A 15,678-nucleotide genomic window follows, 5' to 3' on the forward strand; every position below is an offset into this window, starting at 1 on the left:
ATGGATGGAAACTTTTCCAGCTCTTTTACTGGCCAAAGTTGGAGGATTGAATGTTTAAAAAATAAAGACTCAAGCCAAACATGAATTAGAAAACAATTAAATGAACTGCTACATGGAGAAAAATCAAAACAGCCACTCAGCGCAATAATTTATTTTTGGTCAGGACAAATTTATGTTGTCCTAACCATGATGAAAAATACTTGGAATACAGGTGCTTTGCTCTAAAGTGAGAACATTGAATATGTTCAAAATTCAAAATTCAGAATGTTCAGAAAAGGGAAAAGAAAAGATAGATATAGATGTGTAGAAAGTGTAAATAATAATATGTACAAAATAGCTATGTAAAAGGGCATGAGCACAATAAGAAATGCAAAACAGATTTGCCACGCTTTTGTCCAATGTTTTTAAATGTCTTTTATGTTTTGTATATAAGTGTATAAATAATTTTTTTCTTTAAAAAAAAGAGAGAACATTGAACATATTATTTGGTGCATTCTAGGCAGAGAATGCACCAAATAATACGGGGATTCTGAAATCACGATTCTTTATTTCTTTACTTGCCCAAAGGCTTTAGATTTTAGCATTTAAAATTTCTTGTTTTAAGTATAGGCAGAAATCTCTCAGAAATCGTGCAAACTGAGCCAATCCCCTGAACAACAAAATGTTTAACTAAGGGAGAATCTCCTCTTAACTAGAAAATGACATAGATGCTGATTTTGCCAAACTGCTAGAGAAACAGATGGCTTCTGCAATTCACCCAGCCATGTTAACATGCCTGGTATATTCGAATATGCCAGAAGCCTGTAATATTGCCAGCAATCTATGCATCAGCCCATCCTTGGGGGAACAGGAGAGACATTTGCCTCTTTGATGAGCCATAATCCCCAGAAACCTAGTTTCCTTTTTTTTTTTAAAAAAAGGAGCTATTCTATAGTAGCTGAGTATATACAGTAGTAGTATCTCTTTTTAGTAGCTGAGTTCGGGGAGGGAGAACATTTAACTTTCCCATCAGTTTTGTTTTGAATTTTTTCTGTTTTTCAATGTTTTTTAGCCAATAAGTAAATATTACTTCCTATTTAGTACAGGCAATAATGGATATGCATACCATCTGGAGAACCAAGTTCACAATTCATTTTTTAAAAAAAACCTTTCTCAGCTGGAAATGATTAGTGCTTCAATGAAACATAGGTCAGAAATCAAAATTTTAGTGCAGCTGTGATTGGGCATTACAATGTCTATCCGAAAAATGTAATGTTAAAAAAAAAAGAGTTTATAATGTTTTTAATTGAACTGTTACTTTTATATATGGGATTTCTTCTGTCTTTAAATCAATGCATATAAATAATCAGATTACTGTTATGCACATACAAGAAAAATTTAGGGCACTAAGCAAAAGTGGGAATTATTCCAATCCTACCATTCTTGTTCTGCCGGCGTGTCCCAACCGCCCATAATTACAGGGTAATTAGTCCAAAAAGACACACACCACACTATGAAAGGAAAACCAAGTCTTTATCAACAGAAAAGCAGAAAAAACTCCCTTTTTTAAATGTCAAAGGGATTTTCTGGTACACACAAGGCACAGGTTAAATGCAATCCAATTTCTCACCCAGTAACTGGGAAATTGAGTCCAATTCCAAAGTCCAGAAAGGCCACACACAGTCTTGAACAGGGAAACAGCAAAACCACAGTGTTGACGAAACTATGAATCAGATAAACTTCCACAAGACTAAACCAGCACACTGCTCTTTTTATCTGTAGCACTAATTACAGCAGCCCCACCCAACCACTGGTGACCTCACTTTATTTATTTATTACTTAGATTTGTATGCTGCCCCTCTCCGAAGACTTATCTCCTGTAATAATCCTTCAGTTGTTCTCTCCTATGCATCACTCTACGCATGTGTGGATCTGTCATACATTCTTGTTCAGAATCCAGGGATGATAGGATGATTGATCTCCTCCTGGGTTGTCTGTCAAACTCCCCTCTTCCTTGCTACTCACGCTTCTTTCATCAGAGGAGCCTTTGTTGGGAGATTCTATCAGGAGCAAAACAGGCCTGTGGCATGTGGATGTTTCCCCCACATCCACCTCCACATTCCTTGGGGCAGGAGCTGGGCCAGAGCCAACCACAACACTTGTTCAGATTTCTGATCATTTATTACAGGTAGTCCTCAATTTACGACCTCAACTGAGCCAATATTTCTTTTGTTAAGCAAGGCTGTTGTTAAGTGATTTGTGCCCCATTTTACAACCATTTCCCCCCACAGTTAAGTGTTAAATGAATCACAGCAATTGTTAAGTGAATCATGAGGTCATTAAACAAATTTGGCTTCCATCATTGATAAAGCTACAAATGGTAATCATATGACCCACAACCATGATAAATACGTGCCAATTGCTAAGGGCTCAAATTCTGTTTATGTGACTATGGGGATGCTGCACTGGTGAAAACCAGTCGTAAGACACTTTTTCCAGTGCTGGTGTAATTTGGAATGGTCATTAAATTAATAGTTTAAGTCAAGGATGACCTGTATTAACTTCTAGGAAAATGAACATGAGATCGAACTTTTTTTTTTACAGGCCTGTAAAAGTTGTAAATGTGAGGGTTGATTGCAAAGTTACATTTTCATCAGCATCATAAACTGTAAAGTTGCTAAAAGAATTCTATCTGTATATTTAAAGACATCCAGACCAGTTGTTAGTTAGGACATGTATTAGCTAATAGAAATTTTACTGCAACTTTTCCCCTTGGGTCACGGGCAGGTTCTGACAAGTTCTGGACGACCGGTAGCGGAAATTTTGCAATAATTCAGAAAACTGGCATATAGCACTTCTGGCTGGCCCCAGAGTGAGGAGGGAATGGGGAGTTTGCAGTATCCTTCCCCTGCCACGTCCACCAAGCCACACCCATTGAACCAGTAGGGGGAAACTTTGAATTTCACCCCTGCTTTGGGCTTAGTGGTTTGTAAGAAGTAAGTAAGAATCAGGAAATGGTGCCGGAAGTAGAAAGTAGGTGACATGTGCATGGAAGGGAGAATTTGGCAGCCAGCAACAGCAGAACAAGAAAGTACCATCACCTGCAAAAATACAAGCCAGTCATGCTCAGTACCAACTAGATCGGAAGCCATTTTAAGCCAGTCATTTCTAGCATGGAACATTGCATGGAGCAGAGAAGACATAATTGGAGCTTTTTAAGGGGATGCTTCCAGAAAGGCTTCCCAAGAACTTTCCCACCACACACAGTGAGAGAACACTGGATATTTTAATTACACTTTGCAACCCAGACTAGCACTAGATATAACTTATTTTGATCTGTGGGGTCATTTTTGTTTCTCTGACTTTGTCCAGCTATGTGACCATTATCACTTATAAAAGTTGTCACGAGGGGATCAATCAGTAACACTCTTGCCAAAATTACATCTGCTCATCCAAGTGAAACATCTCAAGGGGGTCTGCTGGGTTCCTCCTTGGGGAAAGTACAACAGAAAGTGGGCAGGTGGCAAGCCTTCTTAGTACTAATCTCTCCTGCTTTGAAACACATTTCCCCCAGGTGAAGATCTACCTCTTCCCTCCTTACATTTCACAATATGATTATAAACTAGTATTTTTCCATAATGTCTTGCCCTCATTAATTGTGAACATCTCCATCCTTTCTACAAAAGAAACTGAGCCCACCCACCATTTCTCTAAAACACAGGACATTACTAGAACTTCTGCTTTGCCTGCAGAATATCCCAGATTGAATTTCTGGGTATTTCCCCCCCCCTCCATACAAATGTTTTCAATACATTTCAAAATACCTTCATAATACAATAAAAACAGTATCGAATTAGTAAAACTAATATAATTGCCCCCAAAAAATTATTAGTTCCAAATTAATTACTTCTGGGATTCATCAATCCTCCCAACCTTGACCTCTGATTTTGTCATCTAGATATCTATTTTTCTTCTAATTAAATTCAACATTGAATTCTTTTTAATCTTATTAAATTAATATCATTATCCTCTTGCAAACTCAGATATGCCATCATGCCTACTCTTCCTTCTTAAACATTCTCAAAAATCCTTACAAAAAAAGGACTTATCAAATATAAAGGGAAAAAAACACCAAATTATAGTGTTGTGAAAGAAAAAGAAAAACCCCAAACTCTATTAGTATTAAAACTTTAAAAACCAAACAAAGAACATACAAAAAAAGAAAAAACATAGATATTAATCATTCAATTATTTTAAATTCTCAATTCTTAGACATTTATCATATTATAATCATGTGATATTATTATTAAAAATGATCAAAACTTCAATATGTAAATAATAGCTTTCTACATTTGCTTTTCTATTATTTCTTTCTATAAAATAATCAGTTAATATTCAAAAACTTAGCATTTCCTTGTCGTTAACTTTCACCAATCTTTTGCAATTTCAATAATCTAAAATCGATTTCTATATACAGTGATCCCCCGGGTATTGCGATCCCGATCATTGCGAAATGGCTATATGGCGATTTTGCAACCCGGAAGTAAAAACACCATCTGTGCATGCGCGCCCTTTTTTCTATGGGCACGCATGCGTAGATGGCGCCGGGCAGATCAGCTGCTGGGCGGCTTCCCTAGGTCTTCACCCTCTTGCTGGCGGGAGGGCGAGCGGCGGGCATCAGCGAGGAGTTTCCCCACCGCCCACGCAAACTCCTCGCTGCCGCTCGCCCGCCCTTCGCCCACCCACGCCGTTCATTCTCGCCGCTTCCCAGCTGAGTCCTGAAGCAAATTGGCTTCAGGACTCAGCTGGGAAGCGGCGCGAGCGAGCGGCGCGAGCGAACGGCTTGTCCGCCGCCTGCCTGCCCGCGCGCCCGCCCTTCGCCCGCCCACGCCGTTCATTCTCGCCGCTTCCCAGCTGAGTCCTGAGGCGAATTGGCTTCAGGACTCAGCTGGGAAGCGGCGCGAGCGAGCGGCGCGAGCGAATGGCTTGTCCGCCGCCTGCCTGCCCACACGCCCGCCCTCCGCCCGCCCACGCCGTTCATTCTCGCCGCTTCCCAGCTGAGTCCTGAAGCGAATTGGCTTCAGGACTCAGCTGGGAAGCGGTGCGAGCGAACGGCGTGGGCGGGCGAAGGGCGGGCGAGCGGCAGCGAGGAGTTTGCGTGGGCGGTGGGGAAACCCCAGCGCCGCTTCCCAGCTGAGTCCCCTTCCCAGGAACCCCAATCTTCGGCTCCTCGCTAGCGCTGCGGAAGTAAAAACACCATCTGCGCATGCGCAGATGGTGTTTTTACTTCCGCAGCGCTACTTCGCGAAAAACCGATCATTGCGGGGTGTCCTGGAACGGAACCCTCGCAATGATCGGGGGATCACTGTAGTTCTATATTTATTAAGATTTGATAAAGTCATACATATCTCAAAACAATGCCTAAATGAATCTAATTACATCATTCTATAATCAATACATATTTAGCAATCTATCATCCCTCCTCACGGTGCCATCCTTGCCAATCCCCAATGAATTTCTTTCTTATCTTTTAAAAAAAATAATCTTTATTAATTATTTACATTAAGAAAAATACATAAATACCATAAAAGAAACAGAAACAAAAAAACAAAAACAAAACACGACCTATACAAACATAAACACTCAACAATTTGCTTTCTTATCTTTTTATAAACCATTGTTTTCTCCTTTCCTCTCTTTCTGCTCAAATATAAAATCTTTCAAGACTTTTTTATTTCAGTTCTAGTTCCTTTCTTCCTCTGCCTATTCCAGGGTATCGGATCACATCTATTCTCAATTTTATTAGTGGTTATTTTTTTATAATCATCATCAAGGATGTGACCCTCAACCCCCTCTTCAATCAAAGAATTTTCTAATTCATTTGTCTTTCTGCATCCCTTACCTTCTTTCAACTCATTAAATATGAAATCATCTGTCTTATCAATATTATATCCTTTAATCTGTCCCTTTTGAAAATGCCCATCTAATGACACTTTATTTTATATTTCCATCCTTGTTTCCCTGTTGATTAGTCTGTTCCAGCTGTTCGGCACTCTTCTCTTCTTCCTCGTTTTCTCTGTAATCCTGATTAAAGCTTTGAGTAAAAGAAACTGTGTTGCTTTTCTATTTTCTTCTTTCCACTCTTTAATATCTTTAAGTATGTCCTTAAATAAGTCTCTTATGTCTTCCATCTCATCCAGAATTAATATATCAAAAAGCTTTGTCCAGTTGTCCACTTAATCTTCATATCACCCAGAAGTCAAATTTCTTCAAAAGAATCAATCTATCTTTCTTTTTCTTCTCCCCCTTTCAGGTTCAGCTAAAGTTCAAATCCAGAAAGTTTTCTTTCTTTTTAAGTTTTCAGCTCCTCTTTATCACTTCTTGCAAAAACAATCTGTCCAGCTCCACTGCATCAAGGTCATATTCAGTGAGTTGCAAATCCAACCAAATATCACCTCAACTTCACCAACAGATGCCCCCAGTATTCAATCTCACAATTGCTTTCAATTCTTTGGCTTCTGTAAAAACTTTTAAATTTAAATTCTAATAGTCTCAGAAAGTCCAAATTTAACCCTCAACTTCCAAAAGCAAAGCAGATTATAAAATTCTTGGGTTTTAATTAATTTTTAAGTTCATTTAATGCTAATTAAACAGTCCACTAATAGTACAGCCGCTTCTGCTTCCACTTTAGCTCAACTTCCAAAACAAACAATTTTTTAAAAATCCTTCTCAAGGTCTCCCTCTGGCATAGTAGCTCACTCTTTCTTCCAAACTTAATTCTTCTCAACCTCCAGCACAAAAATTTATCCTTCCAGATGACTTCCGACACTTTAAATCCTATCTTTCCAGTATGTAGTCGCTGCAGTTATGGCAACCGAGATCGTTTCACCTGCTGCCGGTCGAGATCGAAAGCCTTTCCACCATAGGATATGCTGACCCCAAAAATGGCAGGGGACCAAGACCCCCTTCTCACATACCCCTTCAGATATGTTCCAGGCAATCAAACAGGAATTGGCTCCCCCAAACAGCGAGGATTTGGCATCCCCTTACAGGAGCGTGAGAGAAGCTATCTCACCATGGCGGTGACCATGCCCCTTTCTCCAGATTTAATTTCTGACTCTTCAGATGTAATTTGGAAAAAAATGTGAATCTAAGTCTCACTTGCCAACTTTAAGACTTGTGGACTTCAGCTCCCAGAATTCTCCAGCCAGCACAGACTGCTCTTAATCCTGGACTGTCCCTAATTCAGTGCTTGAGCCCCAATAAGCACACATAAGTAGTAAACTCAGTCAATCCCAAACAATCATTAAGACAAAAGACAATACATTCAACAAAGGAGATCTACCAGAAGACTGGAAATGAGCTGATGTAGTCCCCATCCACAAAAAAGGTAAAAAGGCTGACCCAGGTAACTATAGACCAATCAGTCTGACTTCTATACCTGGAAAAATACTGGAGAAAATAATCAAAAAACAACTTTACCACTACCTAGAAACAAACAAGATCATATTCAACAGCCAACATGGGTTTGTCAGAAACAAATCATGCCAAACCAATGTCATATCATTTTTCAACACCATAACCAAATCAGTAGATCAACACAACGTCGTTGACCTCATATACTTTGACTTCAGCAAAGCTTTTGATAAAGTAGATCACAATCTCCTAACACACAAATTAGAAAAAAACAGGGTAGACTACAACACATGCAGATGGATAAACAGTTGGATGACCAACCGCACCCAATGAGTTGTCCTCAACGGCTCCAAATCCACATGGAAGAAGGTAGGCAGTGGGGTACCACAGGGTTCTGTCCTGGGCCTTGTGCTCTTCAACATTTTCATCAATGACCTAGATGAGGGAATAGAGGGGGAACTAATCAAATTTGCAGATGACACCAAGCTGGCGGGGATAGCCAACACCCAACGGATAGACTCAAAATACAGAAAGACCTAGATAGATTGACGCTGTGGGCCCAAAATAACAAAATGATGTTCAATGCCGAGAAGAGTAAAGTCCTTCACCCAGATAAAAAAAAAACCCTATACACGCATACTGTCTGGGAGGAACACTACTTAGCAGTAGTGACTGTGAAAGGGATCGCGGAGTCTTGGTGGATAATCAACTAAATATGAGCCAGCAATGTGCAGCAGCAGCTAAAAAGGCCAACACAATCCTAAACTGTATCAACGGGGAATACAATCCAAGACCAGAGAGGTATTAATACCACTCTATAATGCCCTGATCAGACCACATCTGGAGTACTGCATTCAGTTCTGGTCACCACACTTCAAAAGAGACATAGAAACTCTGGAGAAGATGCAGAAAAGAGCAACCAAAATGATTAGGGGACTAGAAACCAAGACTTATGAAGAGAGATTGCTGGAACTGGGCATGGATAGGTACTTGAGGGGTTGCCACAGAGAGGAGGGGGTCACACTGTTTTCTAGGGCACCAGAGGGCCAGACGAGGAACAATGGTTGGAAGCTGACCAAGGAGAGATTCAACCTAGAAATAAGGAAGAACTTCCTGACAGTCAGAGCGATCAACAGTGCAACGGCCTGCCAGCGGAGATTGTGAACTCTCCAACTTTGGACATTTTCAAGAGGATATTGGACTGTCATTTGGCTGGGGTGCTGTAGGATCTCCTGCTTAAGCAGGGGGTTGGACTTGATGACCTGCAAGGTCCCTTTCAACTCTAATAAATAAATAAAGCATTCTGCGTTGCTCCTTCTCTGACATGCCTATAATAGACAGAAGAAAAGGTTCTGAGTATGCTGTGCATGTGAAGATGGTTAATCCAGTATCTATGAACAAATGCCTCTTTTGGGTACTAAATATGCAATGCGAAGTGAAGCAACTCAGCCAGTCACTCTGCTCCTTCAGAGGCTTCTTAGAAGCAGCATCTAAGGAGTTCTTTGCTTGAAGTATCATTGAAGCAAAGCACTCCTTTGAAGCTTTGCACAGCCCTGCGGGCTTCATGCTGGAAACCACAGATTTACTGTTTTTAACTCCATAAGAAACTATTGTTGCTGTATCTACTATGATTCAATTGCAATGCATATTTGTATAGTGTTAACAGCCAAAGTTGGATTCCTAGAAGCACAGGTTTCCATTAAAATCAGGGCTCTCAAAGTCATAAGTGCTGCAGGAAGCCAAGATTATTAGTCTGAAGGCAAAGACATTGAAGCCTTTTCAAATATTGGTACATTAATTAAAGTTTTTTTAAAAAAAATATTCTGTGAAGCAACTATTACAAAACAAAGCTGCAAAATAGCCATTATTTTGGCCACTGAGTTGGCACCATTTTTTCAAAAGCAAAACATCAATATTTTGTTACTTTATTAAGATGTAGTATTTTTTCAGATTACAGTGGTACCGCTACTTACGAACTTAATTCGTTCTGTGAAGTTTGTAAGAAGAAGGAATTTTTCCCATAGGAATCAATGTAAAAGCAAATAATGTGTGCGACTGGGGAAACCACAGGGAGGGTGGAGGCCCTCTTTCCTCCTAGAAGATTCCTAGAGAGGCCCCATGGAGGCTTCTCAACATTTTTTTTACATTGTACAATGAAAAATGAATGCCATATTCCAAGTGTGGTTGTACCAAGGCAAGATAAAGACATACTAAGACTTCATGTGATCTTAATTCTATCTCTCTATTAATGCAGCCTAACATAGCATATAATATCTCAAATTCTAAACTGCATTAACATAATGTTTACATAACATAATTATTAATGCAATATTATGTTATATTAATGTAACATAAAAGTATATAAAATGTTATATATATCATTATTTTTTATATAAAGGATGCAGTGCAGCATAATTCTGATTTTCCATGCACCATGTGGAGAGAGATGCTATGCCTGCCCTCTTAAAGAGCAGATGGAAGGCTATTACAGGCCAATGTAAAAGCTGTTCTGGTATTCTGGCATGTAATATTAAACAAATAATGAGCAAGTACAACAGTTTTCACTGGTCTCAATTAAAGGAAGATGTGTTTAACTGACGTCACTTTGGAGAACTGCTTAAAGAATAGTTTGTCCTATTCAAAACCCATTGACTTTGGCATATTAAGTGAAAGCCTACAATACCTTAAAGTGCAAATAAGTGATTCCCACCAGGAAGACCGACATTTATCAGAGCAATCAAAAGCCAGGTATTAGTAAGCCAAGGGTTAACATACATCATGTACACTCAAGTGTTCATTGATGCTGTTGATGCCTGAACAACTGGATTGGGAAATATTGCAGAAATAAAATGTCTTATTAAACCACATCTAACAGCTCTAGGTCCTTCTAAGCAGATATTTGAAAGCCATACTATTTACTTTGTTCTCAAACATTAATCTATTTATGATATGAAAAAAGTCTAAGATGTTGACTACCATTCTTTTTTTACTTTAACATATTGGCCACCTTCCTTTTTACCACTTTTAATTTGGTCCTCCAGGTGCCTCTAGTATGGGAAAAATATCTATTCAATAATGCTTCCATTATTTTGCTATTTATATTTAAATCTTGGAAGGCTCTTTAAAAATACTATTTTTTTTCTCATAGTCAGTAAACAGATAATATACATGCAGTGGAAGGCAACTGATCCTAATGCTCATCTCAATCCAAGGGGCAAAGTTAAGGTAATAGCTAAATGGCAGATGATTTTCCAGATTTTTTTATTTTTCTACAATATCATTGATATAAAACACTGAATAGCAAAGGGCTAAAATACAGTTGTGTTAAACACCCTTGGAAGTAGGCACCACAGCAGAGAGCTGACCTTGGCTGTCAATCTGATTTGAACATAGATGCTATCATGCAATGTTTTAATAAGTGCCAGCAGCAATCTCCAATTTGTTCTTCAGTTGTTGTCGAGAAACAAAATCAAAAGCTGTTTTGAAGTCAATCAATGCCACATACAGAGCTCCTCTGGAAACTGATAAATATTTTTGATATGTTGTACAACCAAGCACAACTCCATGGTATCCCACTATTCATCTTTTTTAAAAAAATATTCTAACGCTCCAAAAAATACAGTAAAGCTCTTGAGTTAATTTCCATGAAAATTGGTTCATGTGAATCTAACACCCGTGGACTGAATCCGGTTTGGATCTTGCTAGGAGATAGCAGTTCAAAAGTTAGTTACATTAATTACTTGCAAATAATTTTCTGATGGTCATTGTCAATTTCTCTGAGGAGATTAAAGAGAATAGAAATTCAAGTAAGGACAAAGCTCTATTGAGAGTACAATACATAAATTGCAGCTCCTGTAAACTGCATGGGTGGAAATATAAACAAATTTGTAGATATGTGGTTGCAATGCTCAGTCAGGGCTTGATTGAAATATTTTAAAAAAATGTTTTAAAAAATCACCTGATGCTATTTGATAATGGAGCCTCGAGTTAGTTTGCTATATATCATATTTTTCAGAGTATAAGATGCAACCTCCTCCCCCCAAAAGAGGGTGGAAATGTTGGTGCTTCTTATACATCAAACACAACCATTTTTTGCCTCCAAAAGCCCTGCCCCCACACCATATTTTTGCAAAAAATGGGGTGTGCAGAGGGTTTGGGATCCCCGCAGAGTGCTCCTAGGAGCTGGGGAAGACAAAAACACCCCCGTTTTGGTGAAAGAATAGGCAAAAAATAGGCACTTTTTTGCAAAAACAGGGGAGTCATTCCATGTCAAGTGAACCAATCATTCCCACTTTACCATCTCAGATTTTGATGAAATTTGGCACATAGTTTCTTTATGATATAAAACTACGCTGTGCAAAAATTTAGTTCAAAAGACAAAAAATTGGGAGCTCTAGGAGACCTCAAGTAAAGGGTTGCAAAATGCTAAGTCCGCAAAAATGACATTTTGGGCCAACTTCCAGAAGCTGTAAAAGTGGCAGTTTCAGTAGTATGTTGGAGATATTTGGGGAACCTGCACAGCTTGTAAGGCTTTATAAACTGGCAAAACCCCATGTACCTAGTCCTCTTACTTTTTACATGGTTCAGGCTCAAACTTTGCCAAAAACCCCCTCAAAAATTAATTTACAGCAATTTTCAGGCTGATGTAGTTTCAAAACTACTTTCAGGCTGCTTTTTTGGCAGGTATACTAAGTACACAGTGGCAATGAGGATTTCCAATTTTCAGCACTTTCCTTCAAGTTGTTGAAAAAATATAAGGGTTCAAAGTTGGTATTTAATGGGTTTTGCCAAATTTTGGCTATCCTTGATGCCCTGTTTGATTCTGTTGGGACAGCTTCAATCCTCTTCAATTTAGCACCATTAGAAAGAGCGGATTATATATTGTTTTAATTTTGGTGTCTCTTCATATAAGGATTGAAAAAAATGTCCTCAACTGTTTACAGGCAGCCTGTGACTTCTGCACTGCACCCTTGATACAAGTGCAGTAAAAGTGATTCTTTTTTCAATAAGCAGCATTTTTTAAAAATAAAGAACACAAGATGTTATAAGACTGTGTTCAAAAATATTAAAAAACAGGAATGTTTGTTAGGAAATGGAAGGGTGAGGCCAGGTTTCAAATAAAGGTCCAAAAAAGTGGGGGTTTTGTCAGCATTGTTGCATGATAGAGGAAACAGGCCCATTGATGTTTCTAATGGCCATATAAGCTATAATTATTGCTTTAAACATACATTGGGCCGTGGTGGCTCATCGCCAAGATCAAACCCTCTGCGCACCCTGTTTTTTACACAAAAAAACCCACCATGAAAATCGGCTGTTTTTCGCAGAGGGTTTGGGAGCCTAGCAGAGTGCTCCTTGGGGCTGGGAGGACAAAAACTGTTTTTCTTATTTAGTTCTTTGACCTCTTGGTGCATCTTATACACCAGTGCGTCTTATAATCCAAAAATATTGTATATTTCTTAGTACTGAAAAATGACCAAGCACAAGATATGAACTCAGCTTTTGTTTTACCCATTATGGTTCTTACTGCAAAATACTTAAAAACTAAACTTTTCTCCTAGATGATGAAAGAAATGCACATCAGAGAGTATTCCTCATTACTGAGGAAGTGTAGAATCCTCACAAATAGATCTGGAAATGGTCACCAATTGCAACAAAGTCTCATCATTGGTAGAACAAAAACTGAGAAGAAGAATTTAATTCATGAGAAAAGGAAACATGCAATTGGAAAATGGAAAGTGAAAAGAATGAACGGGGGGGGGGGGGGATCTAACTGTGTTAAACAAGATGTTTTAGGAATAAGACAACTTAGATTGTCCAGACTGAGTCACTTCAACTCTGACTATTCTGTTCAGGGCCTGTGACCGTATAGAAGAATATGAGGCAATAATAAAAGGAGAAGCAACAAATCAATAAAAAGATAGCAGGATATAAAAATTAAACAAGAATATACACTTCTGTTTAGATGCACAAAATGAATTAAATAAATGATAAGAAGTCTTAATGCAGCTTCAAGAAATGGATAATGTGTAACTGGAATGTGAAAAGTGGAAAAATAAAGGAACTTGAAATTATAGGAAGATAGATAGATGCATTAATCCAAGAGATAGGTTAATAAGACTTTTGTGCTGCAAATTTATTGTTAATTGCCTTAACTCCACTTCTGTCATGACCCAGGACTCAGACTCCCTGTGGAATGTCAACCTTAAGGGGCACCAAGTCAGGAATCACCTGAGGCTGTTCCAACACAGGTAACATCAGAAAAGCTGGAGTGATCAGATGATGAGACACAGACCCTTGGATTAGCGTAGAAAGCAGAATGAAGATACTTCAATGAGGATACTTGCCAAGCAAGAGAATAACTAACCTAATTAAAGTTAGCTGGCTGAAGCCTGATATAATAATAATAATAATAATAATAATAATAATAATAATAATAATTTATTAGATTTTTATGCCGCCCCTCTCCGAGGGCTCGGAGCGGCTCACAACAATAAAACATCATATACAAATCCAATGTTAAAACAGTCTTTAAAAACTCCTTATTAAAAACAGTCATACAGCCCAAACACACCATCCATAAAATCAAAAGCAGCTAAGGATATATCAATTCCTCCATGCCTGGCGACATAGATGAGTTTTCAAAAGTTTGCGAAAGGCAAGGAGGGTGGGGGCAGTCCTAATCTCCGGGGGGAGCTGATTCCAGATGGCCGTGGCCGCCACAGAGAAGGCTCTTCTCCTGGGTCCCGCCAGATGGCATTGTTTCGTCGACAGGACCCGGAGAAGGCAACTCTGTGAGACCTAATCGGTCGCTGGGATTCGTGCAGCAGCAGGCGGTCCCGGAAGTATTCTGGTCCGATGCCATATAGGGCTTTATAGGTCATAACCAACACTTTGAATTGTGACCGGAAACTGTGCTGACTCAGTCCCCTGTTGGAAACAACTCTCTGATCTCCTGCTCTGGCCTGTTGTTTCTGCTTGTGATTCCTGAAACCTTGACCTTTGGACTGGTTGACTTGACCTCTGAATTTTGGAATAGATTTGACTTCTCTTCTACAGTGTCCCTACTGAAAGTGATACTATGCAAGCAAACTTTATTTCCCATTTACATTTCTTTCTTTGTCTGCTATTATCCACTTAGCCTTGAGTAAATTTGCTATTTTCATCCAGCAACTGTATGTGTATGAGTTTGAAGCCTGAAAAAGGACAGCTTCAAATAACATGAACATAGATTCTACACTTAGATACCACAAAATGGACATTGGAATCAAACAGAAAATAGATAATGGAAAAGTTCAATCCAATCAGCCAGGACAGGGCACACGTTGTATAATAAATCATGGTATACTGCTGTCAAATCCATAGGCTAAGTCGAGAAAATTTTAACAATAGCAGGTTATTCAATGCAAAACGAATAAGTGTAAAGAGTGAAGCACTACAAAACAGACTCTTCGCTTATAAGAGCAAAGTTAAATGACCATGTTACTTTACTTTGCTTCATAACCCTCCCAGCTTCTCCTGTAGGACCTCCCAAATCATGTGTCCTTTGAACTGCTCACCACAGATCTATCAAGAAATGCAGAAGGTACACAGCTCACCTCTTCTGTACTGCAGGTGCAGAGATTGCCTGTAAGTTCTCAATGTATAGTACAATTTGATTAAATGTATGCCATTCCAAAACATTTTGCAGTACTAGTAGCTATTGTGTATACTATACTTAAACCCAGCTATAATATATAATGTAATTTACCTGTATTAGTTCTTTAGCTCCTCGAAATCCATATATCTTTTCTGCAGGATATCAAATTCAGCATTTCTGAAGAAAAGGGAGAAAGAAAAAATTATGCTTACATACAAGGGACTCCAATAAATTCTCACAATTATAGACAAGCCTTCAACCTTGCATGTAGAACACTTGAAACAATTATTCCCAGTGCACTCACACTGTTTATCTTTGAAGCTTTATGCAGCAATAGTATTTCAGAATTGTTTTTCTTAGAGACTTATATGTACCATAATAGGAAGTATTATGAAATATATGTCTTTCCACATAAAATTCAGAATGGGTCAAATAAATGAGACTTATGAACTAAATGGCTAGATAGTTATAATGCAAAAAATAACTCTACCATTTGTACATGAATATTTGTTGGACCATTTGTACATGAATATTTGCCATTAATTGAAAAGCTGTATTTTAAAAATCCCATTATTTATTTTCTACAACACTCAAATCTGCAAAATGTACCTGTTTCAAAGTTGTACAGAAAGCCAATGGTAAACTTA

The 15,678-nt window shown here is 38.6% G+C and overlaps 1 protein-coding gene and 1 long non-coding RNA gene across 6 annotated transcripts in view; one reads left to right on the forward strand and one right to left on the reverse strand.

Moving 5' to 3' along the window:
• The window catches only part of ADGRL3 (adhesion G protein-coupled receptor L3), a 688,180-nt gene that overhangs the window by 513,263 nt on the left and 159,239 nt on the right, over positions 1–15,678 (reverse strand). For all 5 annotated transcript variants that reach the window (XM_070741950.1, XM_070741951.1, XM_070741955.1 and 2 more), the window contains exon 2: positions 15,143–15,208. The gene's annotated coding sequence lies outside the window, so the exon portion shown is untranslated. The remainder of the gene's footprint in view (positions 1–15,142; positions 15,209–15,678) is intronic.
• Positions 14,952–15,678, forward strand: part of LOC139162019 (uncharacterized) — a 68,450-nt gene continuing 67,723 nt past the window's right edge. The window contains exon 1 of the long non-coding RNA XR_011558218.1: positions 14,952–15,021. This is a non-coding gene — a long non-coding RNA (uncharacterized lncRNA). The remainder of the gene's footprint in view (positions 15,022–15,678) is intronic.

The sequence above is a fragment of the Erythrolamprus reginae genome, chromosome 2 (genome assembly GCF_031021105.1).
Source record: "Erythrolamprus reginae isolate rEryReg1 chromosome 2, rEryReg1.hap1, whole genome shotgun sequence".
NCBI classification, from domain to species: Eukaryota; Metazoa; Chordata; class Lepidosauria; order Squamata; family Dipsadidae; genus Erythrolamprus; species Erythrolamprus reginae.